This window comes from Strix aluco, chromosome 7, assembly GCF_031877795.1.
Source record: "Strix aluco isolate bStrAlu1 chromosome 7, bStrAlu1.hap1, whole genome shotgun sequence".
Classification (NCBI taxonomy): Eukaryota; Metazoa; Chordata; class Aves; order Strigiformes; family Strigidae; genus Strix; species Strix aluco.
Window position 1 is genome coordinate 10,685,257 of NC_133937.1, and position 13,385 is coordinate 10,698,641.

The window sequence follows — 13,385 nt, forward strand, 5'->3', positions numbered from 1 at the left end:
CAGTAAACTGCTTACTGTATACCAGGTAGAAAGTTTGGCTTTAAAACTGGATCACCATAATACACTAGTGGAGAACTAAGCAGTGACACTTAGGGGAATACTTCCTCAAAGGATACTTTGGCAAACCATTGGTTTCATCTTATCAGTGGGTCAACAGGTGTCAGACTGAAGCTTCTATACCAGAAATTACTGCAAATCACTTGCTAATTGTGCAAAGGTGTACAATACCAGCAATTCTGATAACCTTGATTTTTAAAATTACTATATTTATCTGTAGTAACTATTACAGCAAAGCTAGCATGACTGTAGGAAACATAATGTGTAGTTTTATTTGCAGATACAGAAAGCACAGAGAAAATATGAAAAAATTAAATAATTTTGAAAGATTAGATATTCTGTAGTTCAGAGGCATGTAATTTCTCCTCCCAATTTTAACTACAATTAGGCTCTTTGGGGCTCAAATACCAGAATAAGTCTCCCAAGTAATTTCAGATCAGCAACAGCATCTAACTATATAATCCACCAGTGAGTTTTGTGGGTTTTTTCCACGTATTAGCACAATATTCCTAAGAACCATAACAATCTTCTCTAGTAATCATTATTTGTTTTCTGTTTAAATCTCTAGAACTTAACTACCAGAGTACAAGGGAACCAATCTAAATGACTGGGAGGTCCAAATTAAATGATAAATACCCATGCATTTATACATACCTCTTGCTTTATTTTATGCTCTAGTTTATGTCACTAGCAAGATAGAGATGTCTTAAGTATTGCTGATGAATTTAAAAAAGTGAAACTTCTACTCTTTCCCAAACACACTGAGATGTTTTCACAAAAATGCACACGACCAAACCTCACAAAAATATAGTTAAGTGATTATGATGATTATTATCCCAAGTAACCTTTGTAAGATGACCGTTAGAGACAAAAATTCAAGCTCATACACTGCAAGATATTCAATTTATATAAGGTAATAGTTTATACCCGTCTAGATATATGAAAACATTCAAACAGTAGGAATGTATCCAAGTTCTCAAGATCCCACTTTTTCAGTAACAAACCTTTGCTTTTCCAGTAATAAACCTTTAAACATTAAACAAATGCACATCTAGACTTATTGTATCCTTTAGACTAGATGGATATAAAGAGAATATTAACTTCACATCTTTTTAAAAAAATACATATATAAGCACTCACTTATTAGATGGAACAAATGCTATTCTATATATCCAACAACACAGAAAATGCCTTGTGGCTACCACGAGTAGTCATAGTGGGTTTACCTCTTGCCTTTTCATTTTTGAGATCATGTACAAAAGGATGACTGCAATTCTAGACTACTTTTTTTTTTTTTTTAAAGAGAAGTGAATTTTCTTTAGAGATAAAGACACCTATATTCTTCAGCTGGACATCTTCAATATTTCTGACATTAAGATGTCTCAGATTTCAACTATTTTTTCATTAAATACCCATAACTCATCTCACCCTTATTTTAAAAGGTTTTTCTTTTTAAGAAGCTAATGTCTACCTCAAAATGCGCTTCCAAATGGCCCTCAAAAGCATTATTATTTTTTCACTGTACTATATGAGAAAATGAAGGAATATCTCCCGATCCACCAAACATTTAGATTGATCACAGTAATAATAAAAGACACCATATAATTACAGACTTGTTGAGATCGTGAGAGGTCTAAAAAAATTGCAAGGCTTTCAGAAACTGCCAGAATGAAGAAAATCACCTTTTTTTTTTTTTTTTTGAAATTGCATGCCCATTTTTCCAGAGCAAAAGCCATGCTAGGCCAGTTGAGCAGTACCTCTGGTACTAACTCAAGCTGCCTTCTAGCACAGGCATTGAACACAAGAAGGGGACTCTAAGGCATCCTCTATTCACCTGGCTCAAAAAACTTCACTTCTGGCTGATGATGATATAAGAAAAAGAAATTGCTAGAACTAATAAAGAGACCATATGCCAATTTATCTGCCACACCTGGCTAAGTGATTCCAGTCATTTTATATTGCATACATGGCAAAGAAACATAAGAGATAAATGCATAAAAGTTTTAAAAATGCAAAAATATGAGTAACTCTAAACTTGACCTTTTACTGTCCCCCACTGCTTGGAGTGGTGTGGAACATTTGCATTACTTCTTTCTCACCTCCAGTAGCGACAAGTACACATATGGGGAAGTTACTGGTACAAGCAACAGCAGGCTGTGACAGCCACTGACCAACATCATCTGTAAGGACAAGACAGCTTTCTGTGAAAACAAGTGAGCATGATCCCAAGACCTAGAAATAAGCATCAAGAGACCAAAAGGAACAGGCAAAAACCATCTGCATTACCTATAGCCACAACAGGCCAGCAGAGTCCAGAGTGGCCAGGAAAAGATGCCTAGTATGAGAAACAGTTCAATGAGTAATTAACACAACGTTCTCCTCCTGGTGATTTTGAAAGCAGATACAGGTAGAGAATACTAGAAACTACCTGAAAGTACCTGTGGAGAAGGGAGGAGAAAGTAAATGTCTAGGGCAGGGAACAGGAGCTTAAGAGGTTGCACAAGTTGTTCCAGGAGCCTGAAGTATTTTTCCATGATTTGTAACACATCTTGCCAGAGTTGCTGTTTCGTCAAACCTGAGCTACTTATCTTTTTTTCCTGGACAGCTTCATATATTCCTCAGAGAATTTTTTAGACAGCTCAAACTGGTATTTTCTCATATCATCACTGATAACATACTAGAATATTTACAGTAATTGGTAATATTTACATATTGGTATGACTGACTGATCACCTAAGCATTGCACTTGTAGCAGTTGGGTCAACACTACAGGAACCATCCTCATGCCTACTCAAGGTTCGCCATAACACCATTTACTGTTGCATTAACTCAAACTTCATCAACACGTGCTCTAGGCAGAGCCTGAAAGCAGTGAGCAGGTTAATACAGAAAGAAGCCATAAAACCAGTTCTTATAATTTCTCACAGGAGATTAAAAGTTTGACAGAGCCTTCTTACTTGAAGAGGAAACACTGAAGGTTGGAGAAAAGATAACTCTCCATCAACCACTGAAGCAGCAAGATTTACCAATTTCATACCCCGATCCTTAGGGTAGAGCATATACCAAGATGGGATCCTAAAAATGAAGGGAAAAAAATCCTCTTGGAAACCAAATTCTCTTCTTGGAAAAAAAAAAACACCCAACACCATAATCCAAACCAATCATCAAGAAATGTACCCACCAGCCTAGTCCCCATTTCAATTCCATTTCATTTCCATTTAACTTAGAAGACTAAGTGGCTTGGCTCTAAGTCTGAAAACATCATTTTCAGTGCCACAGAAGTCAAACCATCATTAACAGTCGAATTAATTAATTGCCTAAAGTCAAACACTATATGCTTTTGTTAACAATTCAGTGGTAGAGCTGCAGAACCTTATTTGCTATTTTTAAGTTACTTGGAGCACAGAGCAGTCTCTTTGGCTGTAAGAACAATGTCTCAGTGTAAATTTTTGTCCTGAACAACTTGGGGCTCACAGAACAAAGAAAGCTCGTCACCCCACAACTCAACTGCTGCCCCCCCCCAGCCTCCTCAACACCAACCTGTTTGACTGGGCAGGAGACGGCACACACTGCAGATCATGCACAGCAACACATGCTGGCGAGCCAGCTTGCTGCTGCCATTTCAAATGGATTAGGGACCCAGTTATAACCGCATTTTCCTTACCAGGATGCAGACAAGAGAGGTAAGGAACAGATAAAGCAATTCAACTCAGTTTTTCACTCCGCTATTTTTCATGGCACTTGAAATAGCACTGTACCTTTGAAATGTCTCCTTACCACTCCAAGTTTGATTAAAACTGGTTAACAAGCACAAGTGTTACTAGGAAATTGAGGAAACAAAAGGTCAATATTAGCCCTCGTATGCTACGAAAACATGCTAAGATGTCAAAATATTACCAGATATGCAAAATAAATGCTTGTTTGTTCTATTTACTCATGCAAGAGTTGCCAGTATTAAATGTTAGCCCTACTAACTTGAACTCCAGGTTAGTTTGCTCTCCGTTTTTGCTATTCTTGATGAATGCTAACCAAAGCATCCTCCAAACTACAGACAAAAAACATACTGCCTTCTGTAGCTTTCACAGCATGAGATCTTACGCTCCTTCATTGCTGTGTAACTAGCTGTAGAAGCCTTCACTTTAATATTGAAAGGAGCATGATTGAATTATTATAGACAGGAAACAAATCTACAAACTTAAACTAAGTTTCTTTTAGTATTAGCCACACAAATTCACAGAATTCAATGCAAATGTATAAACAATATTGAAGTTAGTCAGAAGCAATGAAATTTTTAAAAGGGCAAACAGGTGGCATGATGCCAATTTTATATTCCTCTTTATTTCTCTTCAAATAGACACCTGATTACCAAGACAGATGTAAAAGCAAGAAAACGAAACACAAAAGAGAAGAAGGCAGGAAGATTTAAAAAAAAAAAAAAAGTGTGTTCAGGGCTTTCAGATTCTTCCAGCTACCGAGGGCACATACATTAACAGGCTACAGCTCATGAACAGACCACTGACACGGGATGTAAGAAACAGTTTGTTAAGCTACAGCTCTGCCTGATGTTCCTGAACACTCAGAAACATTTACTACGGCTCCATTACACCATCACCAGTGTTCCCAAGCATAAAGCTACATCACTTTACAACTTGAGGCTGACCAAGCTAAAGGAAAAGACGAATATTTACTAGGTGCTTGTATCACATTTCTCACTTCTGGGAAGAGAGCCTAAAGGAGACATACACACAGTATCTTCTCTGGTTTGGACAGAAAACCAGCAACTGCAGAGAAGCCATGCTTTTCTTCAAATAAGAAAACTAATTTCATTACAGTTTCTCTCTTCTACTGTACATTGGAAATGAAATGTTTTGGTTGGTAAGGAGAAAAGGTTACAGACTAAACTCCTTTGATCCATTTTCTACTTATGACTGAACAGCTGGGAAACACAGAAAAAAGCTTATGGATGTAAAATACACAATTCTAAGAAATGGGCAAAATTTATTTAGATCCGTCATTATCCATTGATGTCCATAAGATCTCGAAAAGCAGTGCCTGTTAGCAGGCATAAAGAGAAGATAAGAAGCGTAAGAGCTTCAGAAGATTAGACTCTCAAGACCAGTTTCATGGTTGACAATCACTAAAATAGCTAAAATTATAGCACCACCACATCCACAGCTAGGATTACAAATTCTTAAGTAATTCTGGTTCTTTACTCTCTTCTGAATCAAAATGAGCTGCCCACAAGCTCACTCAGGTTGGATTGACATGGTTTGCCTCTTTGCAGATGTTTTAAGTGGCATCTTCTTTTGCAGAATTCCACAGAAAACCCTCAAGTGATGAGATTTAATTTACTGCCATCACAGAACTATTTTCCTTAAGAATAGTTTGCTTCTCTTGTTTCTTTTCCAGCACACTGAATATCACAATTCTAAAGAAAATCATATGAAAAGTTTGAATTTATTAAGACTATGTACAAAACAAGTTCTCAATCATGTTACATCTTGTCACTTCAGTTAAGAGTAGCTTTTCTGAACGTGGAGCTTGTAAGACAGGAGACATCTTTTCTTCTCTCAAATCACCTAGATGCAGCCTTTCAGTTTGGTAACAGTGTTCAGCATCTCTAATAACCCATTAGTTTCATTCCATGAACCTAACAGATTTTCACATTTCGAGAACACGAACGGTTCTGCTGCGGCTGCTGCTAGCACAATACCCCACCATGCTGTGGCTCCACCCTGTGAAAGGCTGAACGCTAACCACTGCATTATTGCTTCTCACCACGGACCCCTGTTTAAGCTGTAAGAAGTAATTCCTCGTAGACTTTTTTCCACCAGGAAAACATGCTATCGGCAGGCATCCTGAAAGGTTGTCTTATGCTGGTGGAAAAAACGATACCACCTGTCAGACAGCGTACAGGGTTTTTTTAAATCCTTATATTTCAGTGGAAATGGAAGGCTTTCACAAGGGCACAGGCTGACATGATCACCTTCCCTCTCATGCAGAAAACATTCAGAGCTAACCACTTGCCTTTATCTCAGGCACAATTTTCAAGGGTATGGCAAGATGTTTCTTGAAGCAACAGTCTAGCTGCTTTTCTGCTCTTCTACTACTTTTTCACCTAGCAATCATTAGATATTCTGCCTGATCAGTGATCTTTCATTGTATCTTAAGTCACTGTGTGTCTCAATACCACCTTCACACCAATCTATACACACATACCTGGCCAAACTACACATAGTGCCATGTTCAGCACAACTGCCTTGCCAGTAAACACTTTGGGGGGGGGGGGGGGGGGGGGGAACACCAAACCTCAAAATTACTAATCTACTCCTTCATTACTAGACATCTCCTCCAACAATTAAAATATAGCTAAAAATTAACCTAGGTTGCTATATCCAGCCTCTCAATTTCTATCAAATTCAAGCTCTGTAGCTTCCCTTGCACTTTGACCCTTTTTGTTTTCCCAGGTAAGTATTTTTGTCCAAGCTGCACCTTCAGTCTTATAGCTTGTCTTTCACAGATGGAATAACTATCATTCCTCCTTCAATCCTCTTTCTAATCTTGCTTAAAACTCTTCTACAACATTCTGAAAACCTCATTTAAAGTCTGTTTTTCTTCCGGTGAGTACATACTTACAAGATAAATACGACTTTTTTTTAACATTGCCTCACATCTGTTTCTAGCCACATGCATAACAATATGAATTATAATGTGACTCTACAGACACTGATATTATGTAAAAACCCAACACACCACACAGCATGTTATCAATGCTCACACCCAACTTGCATGCAAAGTCCACAACTGTCTCAAATGAAGGACAAATTCCAGTTTTTGTAAACAATGCTAAAATCCCTTCCTACAGAAAGGAAACTATTTTTTGTCTTCCAGCAAAGAATTAAGCTTTGAAGAACTCTACAACACCACAAGTAAGAGTATTTGATCAGAAATCTAAAAATAAAACGGTCCTGAATAGACAAAAAATTGTGCAACATCACATCCAATGGTCAGATGAGCTGCTGCACTCTGTAATACAAGAGTTGTCAGAGCCTGAACCAGCTGTATCATGTGTTCACCTCTGATGGAAGTCCAGTGAAACAGACACATTCCTCCCCACTGGTAGCACGAAAGGCAGCTTTCCTCGGAGCAGCAGGAGAAAGCAGATCCAGGAAGCTAACTACTTCCCCCTTGCCGGGAAAACAAGACAAAGTGTCATGGGCAACACAAGGGATAGGCATATGCCAAAAAAAAAAAAAAGGCTCGCTTTCACTGACTTTTGTAGTGTGAGCCCTTACGGAAAAAGTATTAAATCATATTATAGCAGCACTAGTAACTGTCAAAACAAATGCATCCTTAGGCTAAGTCAGTCTGAATTCAGACACTACTCACAAATATGTTGAAACCCTTTACTGAATACAGTAGCAGTTTCTTAAAAGAAAATATGAGCTAAGTTTGAACTTTGAAAACATTTTCCACACAATAAGATCTCAGCAGTTTGAACCCAAACTGGCTTCCTCACCAACTGTTTTCTGCTCTCCTGCAAGTTTTGGCCCATTTAAGAGGTATGCACATTAACAGGGTTTTTTTCTTAGAATCATAGAATCATTTAGGTTGGAAAACACCTTTCAGATCATCGAGTCCAACCATTAACCTAGCACTGCCGAGTTCACCACTAAACCATGAACCCAAGTGCCACATCTACGTGTCTTTTAAATACCTTCTGAGATGGTGACTCAACCACTCCCCTGCACAGCCTGTTCCAGTGCTTGACCACCCTCTCGGTGAAGAAATTTTTCCTAATATCCAAGCTAAAGCTTCCCGGCGCAACTTAAGGCCGTATCTTCTTGTCCTATCACTTGTTACTTGGGAGAAACACTGATCAACTGTTTTGAATGCAAGGTTAGTTCAACTTTTTAAACATGAAAGAAGTTAAGCAGCAGTCAAAAGTGTGACCTGGTAAAAACTAACTGTATATTATACAAATCCATAAAGAAACAATAATTTTAAAAGTATGAATTCTAAAAAAGGTATTGAGAATTTCATTGTTGTTAGGGAAAAGGGAGTTAGAGACTGAGGGGAAAAAAGTTTCCAGTGCTCTGTACATGGACATACATAGTATGCATTTCCCTGTCATGAGAAAAAAAGCATGTAGAAATCAGAAGATTCCTTCCTAAACAGAATCATAGCATGGTTTGGGTTGGAAGGGACCTTAAAGACCATCTAGTCCCAAAGCCCTGCCATGGGCAGGGACACCTTCCACTAGACCAGGTTGCTCAAAGCCCCGTCCAACCTGGCCTTGAACACTGCCAGGGAGGGGGCAGACATAGCCTCTCTGGGCAACCTGTTCCAGTGTCTCACCACCCTCACAGCAAAGAATTTCTTCCTTATATCTAATCTACATCTACCCTCTTTCAGTTTAAACCTGTTACCCCTCATCCTATCCCTACACTCCCTGATAAAGAGTCCCTCCCCACCTTTCCTGTAGCCTCCTTTAAGTACTGGAAGGCCACTATAAGGCCTCCCTGGAGCCTTCTCTTCTCCAGGCTGAACAACCCCAACTCTCTCAGCCTGTCCTCACAAGAGAGGTGCTCCAGCCCCCCGGTCATCTTCAACAAAGGGTGTCTTTTTCCTGTATTGCTATTCTAGCAAACCAGTATAAATACCGACATTTAAACAGAATTTCAGACTTTAAAAAAACATACAAGAAAAAACCCAACACCAAATCCTCAAAGAAGTATCCAAATTGATAACTTATCACACTACTTTGGACTTGGGCTACTGAAACAGCAAGAAAATTCTGTGTGTAAGGGAAGAAGGGATATCTTAAAAGTGGGAAACATAACAAAACCAGTTGAAGAAGAGAGGACTTGTGGATAAACGCCAGCTATCTATATACCCAGCACAACTACTGCCATCTAAACAAACCTCACAACACTGAAATTCTATGGGCATACATATTTTCTGGCAGACCTTTTCCCTTCTCTGCTATCAGTTTCTTAATGCTTTGAGCCAGCCAGAGCACAGCTGCAGTTCTTTTTAATCATGGTTGCTGCCAGCCATCTCCTAAGACAGCCAAATGCTCAGACCTCATTCAGTTTCCCCCAACTTTTTCCTCCATTTTTGGACAGAAAAATGACTAAACTGACATTCTTCCTCAAGATGTAAATAAATTGCACTCAACTCTGCAGAGGAAGAAAGATAAGATTACTCAGACCTAACTATTATCTTAAATGTCCATGCCACCGTTAAACACAAAAGAGAAGCTCTAAAACAGTTTGAAAGGAAAACCCTGGCAAATCTTCTCGTCAAATCTAATTATGTAAGAAACTCACATTTGAGAATTTGAAACTTAACTCTAAAGATAGGGCTCCCCCACCCACATAATCAGGATGCAGAGCCTTTGCAGACACATACGCTAAGGTACTATCAGGACAGTCTGTTGGGAACAGACCTGATGACTTTAACTATCTTCTTTTCGGGGCAACAATTTACTGCAAATTACTCAATTCACTCAGTATGCCTTTCAAGCAACTGAACACAACTAGATTCTGCATACTGAGTCATGAAGTAGTTAAGCACAGTTGTATCCCTTCACTCCTGCACTGCATAAGCACAAGTTATTAAGGAGGATTGCATTTGCCATTTTGATTTTCTACCAGTATGTGCATGAGCCCCAAGTCAAAAACAAGGGCATTAAGAACTACCAAGAAACACAAAAGACTGGAATAGCAGGCAACAGGCAAACGTTTCCTTACAGCATCAAGACCCAAACTACTTCCAGAACAGAGACTTGTTTGAATACCAGTACATAGTAACAAATGACAAGATGCAGAACAACTATACTTTAAATGTTAAGGGGAAAAAAAATGCAAGTATCATAAACACTTTCCATGCAATAATTTATCCTTTTCATCTTAAAAAGCCTCAAAGGGCACTGCCGAGACAATAATCACAAAATCTGTACTTGGCATCACAACACAGCAGAAAGGGATACTACTCCTACACTGCTCTGTATTCTGAAAAGACATTTGAAGCCATTCTGTTTTCTACTTCTCCACAGCAAGCAAAATATATTTTCAAGAAATAAACTCACAGGCTTGAAAACAAACCAGACTTAATCCATGCCCAATTAGAATACTTACTGGTTAAAAGCATCATTAAATACCTAATATTTTAACTTAGAATTAATGTAAATAATAACATTATTTCATAGTGCACAAACAGGAATATGAGGTGTGCAAAGAGGAGACATGCATCATCCAAGCACTTGAGACATCTCTCGACCCAAGTGCCTTCTCTGATGAACAGCATCAACACCTTGGACTAGACCCTCCAAAGGCTTGAGTTACAGAGCTCAGCACTGCAGCACACAAGCCAAAGACAGCAGGTGACCACAACATCCAGAGTCAAAACGCAAACTCGCACTCAAGAATGCCAGAAGTAGTATTTCCCTAAACTGGAATAACCAGAGTAGAGAAAGTAGTCATCCAACTTGAAACATATTCATACACTAATTATGAAATGCCATACCATCTTTTAAAACTCATCAAGCTTCAATTTTCATCTGAAAAATCGTACTACATTAATTTCAACACACAAGTTAACAAATATTCTAAGAACAAAGTTGTTAGAAATTTTTTTAAAACTACTACCTCACAGTTTGTTTTGCAAGTCCATAAGTGTTTCATATTAAAGCTTGTGTGCAGGTGAATTTAGTGTGAAATACTGTTTGGGTTTATGCCTTACAGAATAAGCTTAATAGTTTAAAAAACAAACAAAAACGCACCAAGCTGTTTCAGAAATCCAAGTATTGCTCTGCCAGTTGTCACCTTATCCTACTGTAAGACTCTCTCATAAAAAGCTCACCTTCTAACTACTAAGTTGCTGCATTTTTGCTTGATATCAATTACCAGTATAATATTTCTCCAATGACATGACTTTCTAGCTACCAAGTCCCCCCACTTTAACAAAAGTGACCTAACAGTAGCTACTAATACTGAATACTCTTTTGCTATTTCTAATTTACCTGAACTCCTACTATCTGTATATTACCTGTTATGTACAGGATGACTCATGAACATTCTTCCAACAGTATTTAGTCTTGATCAAGCAACATTAGGGTAAGATTATGAGAAGCTTTCCACATTAAGAGCTTCTCAAAGCCTTTAAAATGAGATTGTTACAAGCACTAGCTGAAAGCTATTTAAAAAAAAAAAAAGAGACCAGTAAGTCACACCATTTAAAATAAAAGATGCAGATTCTCCAACTACTAAAACAACCCCAAAAACAAACTGTTTTTTAAACACCAAACATTAGCTAAAATTAACCCATGTTGCATTACCTTCATTTTCATGTTCAAAGAAATGACACTGAGGCAGGGTAACACACTTGGAGCAGAATTAGCAGGCTAAACTGTAGCTCTCAGCTTGCCCATAGCCACATTAAGTCACAGTTTTCACCTTATTCTAATTCTCAACTTTATTTCATCTAGGTTAAGAATTAAGATACAATGATGGCACATGCTATCAGGAAGTCCTGAGACCTTCATGCATTGTCCAGTCAGTAACAGGGCAAGGACCAGCAAATTGCACTTAAAACAAGTTAAGAAGCACTTTCATGAACATCAGTACCAATATAGCCTAGTTTCCTACACTGAACCATAACACTGTTGCATGTGGGTTAAGGTTGAGCTCACATTGCAGTCTCTCTCACACTGGGAATATTAATATTGTTCAGATTCTGGCTGCCTTCCCCCCCCCCCCCCTTCAGGAATAGTAGAGCTTGCTGTCTCAAGGATCTATAAGCTCTTTGAACAAATCGAACAGTCAAACCTGGTGGAGTTCAAGAGTTACCAGGAAGGGAAAAATGGTTATGGGGAGGGTGAGGACATGTAAGCAGCAAAAGTATGTACAGTGTACCTTAAAAGACCACACAACAAGAAACAAACTTTTTATTGTCTCTCAGTTTTATTCCCAAGTTCCCTCGTCCCTCATACCCCCACCCCCAAATCAATAAAGTTAACCCTCTCCAGTTCTGAAAAATAGCCTCATACCATCAAACCTTACTTAATTGTCAATATAACAAAGAAGCCTCTGAAGCACCTACCTTTACATTGGCCAACTACACCACTATCTCCAATTGCTCAATGTTCTAAGTGACATACTCAGAGACAACGTTTATTTATTTTGGATCAGTCTACACTCAAGCGTAATAGCTGCTTTAACCATCCAAGTTTCATTTATACTAACTGTCCAAAATAAACAGTCACCAAAACTACAGTCTTGGTTTCCTTACCCTTATTTAAAGACCCTCCTAGGATGTTTTGTAAAGATTCATTTTCAGTTGAATTTAACTTCTTGAAGAAAGCTATGCAATGGGTTTTTATCTTCATTTGACTGGGTGTAAACAGAATGTAATAGATTCTGAAAGAACAGTATTATCAGATCAAGATCCACCTTGCCCTTCGCTACTTCTGCATGAATTGCAGTCAGTAACAAATACTTCAGGAAAGCATGCAAGAACACAATGCCTTCAGTAAAGCATTAAGTAACCTCCCCCTCTGCATCCAGACCACCACCACACTCAACTGCCACTGATGGACTTCCTTTTAGAGCTGTATATACAGTATTGTCTAACAAGGAGTTCTAGAATTTAAATAAGCATCAAATTAAAAACTTTTTTCTGCAGTAAATATTATATTTTATTATTTTCCACAATACTGGAACCAGGAAGCACCAATGAAACTGCTGGAGTCTTGGCCTTTCATGCACTATGAATTTTAAGAGCTCTATCACATTTTCTCTCCACAGCTCTCATTTCTTTTCCAACCTGAAAAATACTGTTCCAACAAAGCTTTCCTATGTGGAAACCATTTCACTGTAAAACCTGCTCTGCTATCTATCTCTCATTAACAATCAAGGAAACTCATTACTATTTCTTCTTATAAATATTGGAAATGAACCTATTCAATCTCTTAGGAAAACTATATTGAAACTTAACAAAACATAAAGTGTATTTCCAGACTGAAGGTGGATCATACTTACAGATAAATAAACTGCAGAAAATCATATGAAAAGGAGAAATACTTCAGCAGCAAGACTAAGATCAAAAGGCAACTACATGTCCCATCAACGTGTCTGTCAAACTACAGTTCAAACCAACATTTCTTGGTTTTTATTGAATCACTAATAAAATTATCTTGCAAATAACTGAGCTATGCATATCTTCCACTGTTCAGTACCTTCTTGTCCACTGTATTATAACTGAACAAGTCTACTCAAATTTCTGATCCTAGGGTTAACTATCTGAGAATTCAAAGTTACATAAGT

The 13,385-nt window shown here is 38.1% G+C and overlaps 1 protein-coding gene across 2 annotated transcripts in view; it reads right to left on the reverse strand.

Moving 5' to 3' along the window:
• WAPL (WAPL cohesin release factor) overlaps positions 1-13,385 on the reverse strand; it is a 74,405-nt gene that overhangs the window by 55,904 nt on the left and 5,116 nt on the right. The window lies entirely within an intron of this gene.